Genomic DNA, 9,422 nt, shown 5'->3' on the forward strand with positions numbered 1-9,422 from the left:
CTTTAAGTGTCAGCAACCCGGGCACTATGCCGGTGATCCCCGATGCCCCATGTTCCAGAAATCCACTCCCACTGGCTCCTCCACCAGACAGATATCCTCGGTAGCCCTAGAAGAGGAAGAAATAGAAGAGCAGGGGGAGTGGGAGCCGGCAGCCATGGTCTTAGCCTCCCTGGGGAATAGCGAGATGGTCCCGGGAGATTACCTGCCCGACAACACAGAAAAGTATCGTCAGACAGTTAAGGTTAACGGGCGCAGCATAGGAGCCCTTAGAGACACAGGAGCCAGCATCACGTCCGTCAGATACACGCAAGTCCCTGATCATCCCCCACGCCTCTTGCAGAGTGATAGCATCTGACAACTCCGTCCGCACCTGCAGGATAGCACAGGTTCAGTTTGAGTGGGAGGGAGTCTCGGGTGATCTACGTGTAGCGGTCCACACGGACATGCCCGTGGACTGCCTCCTGGGAAATGACCTAGAAAGCTCGAAGTGGAAGGATGTAGAAAGGAGGACCCATCTAGAGATGTTGGGTCTGCCCCACTGGGCCTGTGTGAGCACCCGAGCCATGACCGCCAGAATGACCAACCCCGGGAATGAAGAGTCCGAGTTCCCCAGTGCAGCCCCTGATGCCCCGGAGAGAGGCGAGCGCCCCACGGTCCTCGACCAGCCCTCCCCTGAAGAAAGCGAATCCGACGAAGGTCCCCTCGGACCCACCGTCGATCCGGTCCCCACCCTAACAGATATCCCCGAGTTGGCCCAGTGGTGCCAAGAAGGAGGACCATCCCGAGAAGAGTTCTGCCATGAGCAGACCTCCTGCCCTGCCCTTGAGGGGCTCCGGCAACAGGCCGCGGCCCAGGCCGCCGGAGACCAGTCTGGCTCCCACTACCTTTACTGGGAAAACGGCCTACTCTACAGCGAACAGAAGACCGCCGAACTAGGGTCAGCCCGAGTGCTGGTGGTACCCCTACGTTTCCGCGGCCTCCTCCTCAACCTGGCCCACGATGTGCCACTGGCGGGACACTTGGGCCAAGATAAAACCTACCAACGTCTAGTGACCCATTTCTACTGGCCCCGCATGCGGGCCGATGTGGAACACCACTGTAAGTCCTGCCCCACGTGTCAGGCTAGCGGCAAAAGCAGAGGTAAGCGCAAGGCTCCCCTCCAGCCCTTCCCAGTTGTCAGTGCCCCCTTTGAGAGGGTGGGAATCAACATTGTTGGACCTCTGGACCCCTGGACCTCCCTAGGTCACAGGTTCATTCTTGTCTCAGTCGATCACGCCACCCGATACCCCGAAGCCATCCCTCTACAGACAGTGAGGGCCCCGGTCGTGGGCCGGGCCCTCATGGGGATCTTCTCCCGGGTGGGATTCCCGCGGAAAGTGGTGAGCGACCGAGGCACAAACTTTATTTCCCGGTACATGAAGTCCCTTTGGCAACAGTGTGGGGTGTCGTACAAGTTCACCACCCCATACCATCCTCAAGGTAACGGCCTGGTTGAGCGGTTCAACCGCACCCTGAAAGGAATGATCATGGGTCTCGAGGAGCCCTTGCGACGCAAGTGGGACGTCCTCCTGCCCTGCCTCCTGTTCGCATACCGGGAAGTTCCCCAGAAATCCTTGGGGTTCAGCCCTTTCGAGCTGCTCTATGGGCACCCTGTCCGGGGTCCCCTCAGCCTGGTCAAGGAAGGCTGGGAGACAGCCCCCCGAGCACACCCCCGATGTGTTCTCCTACGTCCTGGCCCTCCGGAACCAGACGCGGAGATTTCGCGAACTGGCCGACTCAACGCAGTCACCCGAACCGACGCACACCCCATCCCCCGAGCCGACAAACTCATTGACCGCCTAGGGTCGGCTCAGTACCTCAGTACCTTCGATCTCACCAGTGGCTACTGGCAGATCGGCCTCACGGAGAGGGCCCGAGAAAGGTCCGCTTTCTCCACTCCGGATGGCCACTTCCACTTCCGAGTAATGCCCTTCGGCATGAAAAACACCCCCGCCACCTTCCAGAGACTGGTCAACCAGGTCCTGGCCGGGTTGGAAAGTTTCAGCGCGGCATACCTCGACGACATTGCCGTGTTCAGTGCCCACTAGCCCGAGCACTTGCAACACCTCTGGGAGGTGTTGGACGCCCTGCGCCGCGCAGGGTTTACCATTAAAGCTAGCAAGTGCCAGATAGGACAAAGCTCCGTGATATACCTCGGGCACCAGGTCGGAAGCGGCCTCGTAGCCCCCCTCCAACCCAAGATAGATGCTATCAATGCCTGGGAGACCCCCATGACCCAGACCGAGGTGCGGGCCTTCCTAGGACTCACAGGGTACTACCGTAGATTCATCAAGGGCTACAGGAGTATTGTCGGCCCCCTCACAGAGTTGACAGCCAAGGCAAACCCCAAGAAGGTTAGTTGGACCCCCGCCTGTCAGAAGGCGTTTGAGGAATTGAAAAAGGCCATGTGCACCGCTCCAGTACTACAGGCCCCTGATTACTCCAGAGAGTTCGTGGTCCAGACCGACGCCTCCGAACATGGCATCGGAGCCGTGCTCTCCCAGGTGGACGACCAGGGGATTGATCACCCAGTAGCCTTTATCAGCCGGAGGCTACTACCCCGGGAGCAGAGATGAAGCACCATCGAGCGAGAGGCCTTCGCAGTGGTCTGGGCCTTGAAGAAGCTGAGGCCCTACCTGTTCGGTACCCACTTCCTGGTCCAGACCGATCACCGTCCTCTCCGGTGGCTCATGCAGATGAGAGGAGAGAACCCTAAACTGCTACGCTGGTCCATCTCCCTCCAAGGGATAGATTTTACTGTTGAACACAGGCCTGGTGCCGACCACGCCAACGCCGACAGCCTGTCCCGCTTTTTCCGCCTCAGCGAAGAGAACCCCCAAGAGGATGGGTAATTCTCCTCGTCTTTCAGCTGGAGGTGACGCATGTTGGACCTGGCCTCGTGGCGTGGTCATCTCTGATCCCCGCAACCCCAGAACTACGGATTGAACAGATCCCCGTCCACCCAGAACTGTACGTGACACCTCTACACCGGACCTGAGACGATCTCCAAACCGCGTGCCTGCACCCGTGCACGTGACCATCAGACTCCATGTTTGGCCACCCCGGCCGGCCGGCTGCCTTCTTCCCTGTCGGCAGCCCCTGGCCACTCCTGGCTACAGCTAGGCGCGCGCGTCCGGCGCGCCCAGACCCGCCCGGGGGCTGAACGACTCACCAAGTAACCGAAACCAAGACTTCCATCACACCTCCGGCCCCCTTCCGAGGAACTGGTTTCCCTCACACCTCTGAACTATCCCTGGGGGCTGGTTTCGATCACACCTTTGGCCTCCTAGCGAGCTGGCTCCAGACCTTGATGGGCGTCTGGGATCCCCTGGACGCACGGTCCAAAGCATCAAAGAACCAGCCGCCCAGACAATCGGCCGCCTGGCCCTCGGACCACCGGCCTCCTGCCTCTGAGAGTCCGGACATCGAAGGGCTCCTGGACTATAAGACAGCCTGCCTCCCATCCAGCCGGCAGTTGTATCCTGGGCAAGAAAGCCCTGCTGATCTGATCGCGGCTGACCTTGAGGAGAACAGACTCTGACCCACCGAGCCCTGCTGACGTCGTCGCGGGTCATCCTCGAAGCTACGGAACTGAACCACCGAGCCCTGCTGACGCTGTCGCGGCTCCCTCTCGAAGAGTAAGCCCTGAACCATCGGAGCCCTGCTGACCTCGTCGCGGCCCACTCTTGAGAACGAGAGACTCTTGCTACCATCCTGAGCCCTGCGGACGCTGTCGCGGCTCCACCTGACTACGAGTACTACGGAGTACTCCCGATCAAGCCCTGCTGACATCAATATGGCTCCCCTTCCACAGGCCATTTTTGGCCCCCGGGGACCCCATCCCATGGGCTTGGCCATTTGCTTAATTTTATTATTTTAAGGGAGGTGAGCCGCGGGGCCCCCCTCCCCAGGCTAATTTTTGCCCTGGGACCCCATCCCCTGGGGCCGCCACTTTTTTTTTTTAGAAAAAGGGAGGCATGCCGAGTGGCCCCCCTCCTGGACATTTTTGGGCCAGAGACCCCATCCCTGGGGCAAGCCCACAATTTTGGGGGCCGCGGGGAGCCCATAGCCCCTGCAGTCCCTGCCAGCTCCCCGCCTCCTGCTGGAGCCGGCATTTCTTTTGGACAAAGGGAGCTACAGACATGGAGCTCCCTTTGCTGAAAAGCAATTCTGCTTCGCTTCATGGAAGCGAGAGTAGTTTTCCTGCTCTTGCTTCCATGAAGCAAAGCAGAACTTTGCTTTGCCATAGCAAACTACAATGTCCTGGGGGTGAGCTAGAGAAGGAAGAAATCCTAAATCACCGCGAATAACAGCAAATCACCATTAATGGTACATTCTCAATAATTGTAAATTGTGAATGGCACCAAATTATGTAATTTGGAATACTTGGATAATTTCAGTCATTTTGTGTAACAAGTGTAACACGAAATTACAAATATTGCATCAGTTAAGGAGAGGATAAGGCCTAACACCTAGAGCGGTCGACCTCAAATCTGGGGAACCAGGTTTGAGCCTCGGCAAGGACGCACAATATCCTGTGATTCTGGGCAAATCAATAATCTCCCTGTGCCTAATAAAAAAAATTGTAATGAGTCCTCATAAACCGGAACTGGTGCTTGTGTGAAGCGCTCTGATACCTGATACCTTCTTGTCAAGTTTGCGCTATATAAAACTCTGAAAAGAAAAAAGAATTTGCCAGGACCTAATTCTAACCTATGCCTCACCCTAAACTCTGCCATCTCTAACCCTCACTCCAACCCTTAACTAAACACTCACCCTACTCCTTCACCTGACCCTACCACTGCCCTTACCTGCTGTTTTTATTACCTTGTCCTCCTTTTACCTGTTTGGTTCTAGACTAACTTTTTTCCCTATTTGCATAAAAATACACACAATTCAAACCAAATATTTCTAGCCACTACTTACCGGAAGTGGGCAGCATCCAACAAAAACTTAACCAATAGGAATTTTTTTTTTTACAAATGAATGTCTCTGGGTCATTTTGCTAATAAAATGCGATTAATGCTCTTGGGACAGTGTCATGAAGAGCTGTGCTGGCTTAGTGCAGAGTCGCTTGTCCCATGGCTACGATATGTCAGGGAGACCCTCTATAAGATAGGGTTGGGGAATATGTTTACAAATCCTGATATGCTTAGTAAGGATGCTAAGGAAGTTAAAAATGCCTATAGTGTTAAACTGGGTTCTTTAAAGACAAATGATCATGTATCACGGGTACGGGGAAGGCTAGTCCAACCCTTTTATCTGTCATATGTTATGAACACGCAATGGCGCTTTTATCTTACAAGATTTCGCCTTGGCACCTTACACTTCCTCTTTGCTTTTCCAAAGCAGGGGGGTTGGTGGGAGAAGTTACCTTGTTGCCCTTGTAATAATAAGGTTTCGCAAAATACTCTCCACCTTTTTCTCTTTTGTACTTTGTATAAGGTCCCAAGAAACACCTTTATCAGACCATTATTATTATCTCTTGGAACGTGCTATTACAAAGAAGCTTATGAATTTTTGTTATCTCTGTCAACTGCAAACACCTGTAATGCTGTATTGAATTTTATTAGACCAGCTCTGATGATCAGAAATAGATATTGAATGTTCATGGTATTTAGTTTTAAGCTGTACTATGGTTTTTATCCTGCAAATATGTATTGTGATTTTATGGTAGATTGTTTTGTTTTTAAATTGATGTATACTTTTATGATTTCCTTGTGGAATCGAAATAAAGTTATTTGAATCGAATCGAATCGAGTCGCTTGTCTGTTTGTATGCTCTGCGCTGTAAAATGTGCACTCATTTAACACAGGGGCATATTAGGGAGACTGCTCTTTCTCAGTGCAGTGACAACTGACAATTGTTATGCGCTTGCACTGTTTAAAGCACACTCATTTAACATGGGACTGTATCATGAATGGTTGTGCTGGCTGCGCGCAGAGACAAACACCTATTTTTGTGTGTTTTAGGTATCTAAAGTTTGTGTATATATAGCATAACTCTGAATTTCTCTTGAGTAAATGAATGGACTTTAGACTGAACTAGTTGGAAACAGCGAGAGGCAGTCTAAGCTCTTTGTCTGGGACATGCCCTGCTATCATAAGTAGAGTCACAAAAGCTAAAATTGACAATATTGTGTAGGTCACAAGTATTAAGGATGAAACCTAAAGTATGGGGGCACAGAAGCCAGCAAGCAATGCTGTGAAATCAATAGCATCCCTTGACAGATTACCACTGTCATCCTCATCCTAGCCAACTGATTGGCCCCCCAATCCTCAAGGCCCCCAACAAGTCCTACTGTAAATGATGCTCCTGGTCTGTTGTGAATGACACTAGAAATTTCATAACCACGCACATCCCCAAGAAGCTGAAAAGTCAGCCCTCTGGTTTCTTATGGAAATGGAAAGCCACATATAAATTTGGGCACAGGACTTGAAATGTGTGGCTAGGATTAGAGTATGCGAAATGGACCAGTACGTAGACAAAATTCTGTTAAACACCTCAGATGAAGTCAGATAGCTTAAATTCCTTCGTCAAAGATGAAGTTACTTGTGTGATTTGAGTAAGAACCATGTGATTTTAGTAAGAGCCCATTCTGTGTCTATGGGAAAATGCGTTGCCTTCCTACACCCTTTGTATTACTTATAAAACAAAAATTCAAAAATTTCTCATTGGTTAAAATCAGAGATTGAAAGGGGCGGTGTAATTGTAGGAGCTCCCATCATTTCCCTGATAACAGGCTTTAAAACCATGGGTGGTTCTGTAATAACAAGAGCTACTCCCACCCCGTAATTTAATTACATAATGCAACAGAGACGTTACGTTGACATAATAAGCACCTTATACCGAATCCGGTGAGGGAAAAGATGTGTGTGTGTGTGCGTGTGTGTGTGTGTGTGTGTGTATATATATATATATATATATATATATATATATATATATATATATATATATATATATATATATATATATATATATATATATATATATACATATATATATATATATACATATATATATACATATATATATATATATACATATATATATATATATATATATATATATATATATATATATATATATATATATATATATATCACTGCTATGTGTATGCATACTTCTCCGGGTACTTCAGAAAGCCTTTACTAACTGCCCACCTAGGCAGAATGTAGACAAGTAATTTAACCTTTTCCGCACCGACTGCTCTCGGTGGGTGTGCTGCCTATAGGACAGCTTTCTGCCTGACCTTTACAGTGGAAGGCGTAGCAGGCAGACTCTCCGGGGCTCTGGGCGCTGTGCATTACAGCCAGCCCTTCCTCTAGGCGCTCTCACAAGGAGCGCTTGTGGGAAGGCTCCTGTTCAACCAACTCACAACGCAGTCTGAAATTCTTTACCCCTAGCTGACCCGGTGAATTCTTGGAAAAATAACAGCGTGGCTGCTGAAGGGTTCGGATAAGCGGACCGTGTTGTGTCTGCGCCACTCTTCGAGTTGGAGGATAAAATATAGGTTGATGAAACGTTGAGGCGCTTTGACGTGTATAGTAAAAAAAAATTAAAGTTAGAACAAGCAAAACAAAAAAAATGCATCGATTGGAGGAAAAAGACAAGCGGTTCAGTGATCCAGTCTGCTCGTTGCTGAAGCTGTTACTGGTTGGCTGCATCTGGAGGACAAAGGCACCTTACGACCTGCCAGGTTTATTGGTTTACAAGATTAATGTTTTAATGTCTTACTTATAAAGCGCAGGCACACAGTGCCTTGTGCTTCCTGGCACTGTCCACGCGGTCAATACAATGCAACGTACTGAAGTGACATCACTTTTACTCTAGATTACTTGCGCACCAGTCATGCCCCAAAGTGGAATAAACAAGTTAATAACGAATTTAGCAAAATTTTAGCTGTCTCGTGAAAGAATTTCACAATTAGATCACTGGAAAAGTGCAACATAAAAGTATCCGATATTCATATGAACAAGTGACATTAGATACAGCTAGAGCAGAAATTCATCGGTTTGGACCAAGAAATCGGCGCAAAACTCACGTCACTGCGAAGTGGCCGGCGTTCGAAATCAGGGCGAAATGGTGAATTGGCAGATGTGGCCGGCAGACGACAGCTGTTGCAAGAAGGCAAGTAAGCCCGAAGGCACTTAAAAAGATGTGTGCCTCGCCATCCTCCCCCTCCCCCTCTCTCACTCACCAGGTGTGGTTCCCGGAACTGTCTCGGGGGTGCCCTCTGGCATGGCCGATAATCAAAAAGTAGGAGGCGACCTCCCCAGAAAGCGCTGAAGAGAGCTGCGGTCCATTTACAGGTGAGTCACCCCGGTTGCACGGGCTGAAAAGAGAGTAGCGCTGCCTGGGTGTTTCTGGGCGCTCGCCGCTCATCTATCCATCGCTGTCAGGACAGAGAGCAAGTGCCAGAGAATCATCTCCCAACCGCGAGAGACCGGACAACGAGGATATCGTGACATACAGCACGTCACGATGTCAGTTTATATAGAAAAGTACAGATCAGAGGCATCGCACCCAAACGAGACAGACTCCTTATCCTGGAAGTATCCAATCGTTCTGAAGGATGTTCCCGCAAAACCACAGGGGGTCTGGGTCCCAGGTCCTCGCCTCATATGTAGAGCGATGTTTATTCAAATATGTTAATCACAAAAAAAATCAATTTTAGGAGACAAAAAGAGTAAAAAGCAGACGGTCCAGAGTGTGACCGACCAGTGATCCTAATAAGTTGATTGGAGTTCCGCAGTAATGTTCCCTTCGCAGGTTTAGCCACAGAACTGTTACCCCGACGTGTTCCACACGCAGCTAAGCACAGGGCTCAGAGGCGCACGGACCGGGAGCGCCGCGCTCCGAGGGAAGCAGCACGCTCTGCCGGCTGCAGGGACAGAGCAGGACGCAAGTGAAGCGAACCCTTCGCGTGAGAAGCAGCTTGGCGTGACCTCAAGGGTCCGCTCTTAAAAACATAGTAAAAATTTGATCCGGCAGGCACGGTCTTACTTTGCCCCTGCCACGCGCCCAGCTTTGCCAGCCATTCCCTGATTGGCTGAACAGGGGGTGTCTGTCGGACCGAACGGCAGCGTCCGTGCTTGTGACACTGGGCACAAGATGGTGCTGTGCTGATAGTGCCGAACCGCAGCAGCAGTTGCTCACCTGGACTTCTAAACACTTAGGGGCAGATTTACAAGCCCCTTGCGCCACTTTTACGTCATTTTTTCCATGTTAAAAATGACGCAAAAGTGGCGCAAGGGGCTTATAAATGTCTCCCTTAGCTCACACTATGAAAATCAGGACACCAGCGAGAAGAGCAGTATGGGTTGCTTACAGTATCGTAGCCAGGCAGGGGTGGGTGGGATGTTCCATTTTCCACCCGTGGA

At 50.5% G+C, this 9,422-nt stretch overlaps 1 protein-coding gene across 2 annotated transcripts in view; it reads right to left on the reverse strand.

The window, feature by feature from the left end:
• The window catches only part of MME (membrane metalloendopeptidase), a 384,364-nt gene extending 375,226 nt beyond the window's left edge, over window positions 1-9,138 (reverse strand). Inside the window, exon 1 of one of the 2 annotated variants that reach the window (XM_086944118.1) lies at window positions 8,240-9,138. The gene's annotated coding sequence lies outside the window, so the exon portion shown is untranslated. Of the gene's footprint in view, window positions 1-8,083 lie in introns of both variants that reach the window. The other variant, XM_086944117.1, reaches the window with a different exon arrangement.
• Between the last annotated feature and the right edge of the window lie 284 nt (window positions 9,139-9,422).

The sequence above is a fragment of the Lissotriton vulgaris genome, chromosome 11 (genome assembly GCF_964263255.1).
Source record: "Lissotriton vulgaris chromosome 11, aLisVul1.2, whole genome shotgun sequence".
Classification (NCBI taxonomy): Eukaryota; Metazoa; Chordata; class Amphibia; order Caudata; family Salamandridae; genus Lissotriton; species Lissotriton vulgaris.